This window comes from Colobus angolensis, unplaced genomic scaffold (assembly GCF_000951035.1).
Source record: "Colobus angolensis palliatus isolate OR3802 unplaced genomic scaffold, Cang.pa_1.0 Scaffold158, whole genome shotgun sequence".
Classification (NCBI taxonomy): Eukaryota; Metazoa; Chordata; class Mammalia; order Primates; family Cercopithecidae; genus Colobus; species Colobus angolensis.
This window is the reverse complement of record NW_012114688.1, coordinates 4,940,687-4,941,880: the sequence shown is the minus strand read 5'-3', so window position 1 is coordinate 4,941,880 and position 1,194 is coordinate 4,940,687.

Genomic DNA, 1,194 nt, shown 5'->3' with positions numbered 1-1,194 from the left:
CTGAGTGACTGAATTTTCTAAAAAGGTGAATTGCATTATGCTATTCCCTGCTTTAAGTTCTCTAAAAAGACTATTATTCTCTCTCTTTTTTCTTCTTTTTTTTGGACGGAGTCTCACTGTGTCGCTGAGGCTGGAGTGCAGTGGCATGATCTCGGCCCACTGCAGCCCTGCCTCCTGGGTTCAAGTGATTCTTTTGCCTCAGCCTCTGGAGTAGCTGGGAGTACAGGCGAATGCCACCACGTCCAGCTAATGTTTGTATTTTTAGTAGGGAGGGGGGTTTCACCATATTGGCCAGGCTGGTCTCAAACTCCTGACCTCATGATCCGCCCACCTCGGCCTCCCAAAGAGCTGGGATTACAGGCGTGAGCCACCGCGCCTGGCCAAGTGTAAACTTTTAAGATGACATACAAAGCCCTGCATGACCTGGCCCTTCCTCTCTCTCTAGCCTTACAGTCAGATTTGATTATACCACATGCTAGCATTGAAGTATTGGGCAAGTTTGTTAAACTTGAAGTTAAAAAACCTCAAGTGAGGATATTAATGCTACTCAGGGGGAGATAACAGCATATAAAGTGCCAAGCATACTGCCTGGCTTAGCGTTAACAATAAATATTGGCTGTTGTGGAAAAAGAAAATATTACTGCATGTATTTGTTCAATCTCTACTGCTGTCGCAAGAGGATGCTTTGAACTGCTGATTGGGTAATGTTTTAACATAAACGGAACTCTCCACTGAAAAAGAAAGAAAAGGAAGAAAGAGTTTTATTTGAATAGACTGGGAAGAAAATTGGAGGTGAAAAGTTGAGTGATCGGGGAGGATTAAGAGAGGCCCACAGAGTTGTTTGTTTGTGGAGATGAGTTAGTGGTAGTATAAACTTCAGAAAGAAGAGATCGGGCTGAGCGCAGTGGTTCATGCCTGTAATCCCAGCACTTTGGGAGGCTGAGGCTGGCGGATCACTAAGGTCAGGGTTCAAGACCAGCCTGGCCAACACGGCGAAACCCCGTCTCTACCAAAAGTACAAAAATTAGGTTGGTGGGGTGGCGCGGGCCTATAATCCCAGCTACTCTGGAGGCTGAGGCAGGAGAATCGCTTGGACCTGGGAGATGGAGGTCGCAGTGAGCCGAGATCACACCACTGTACTCTAGCCTGGACTACAGAGATGCTGTCAAAAAAAGAAAAGTAATGTACGTTACT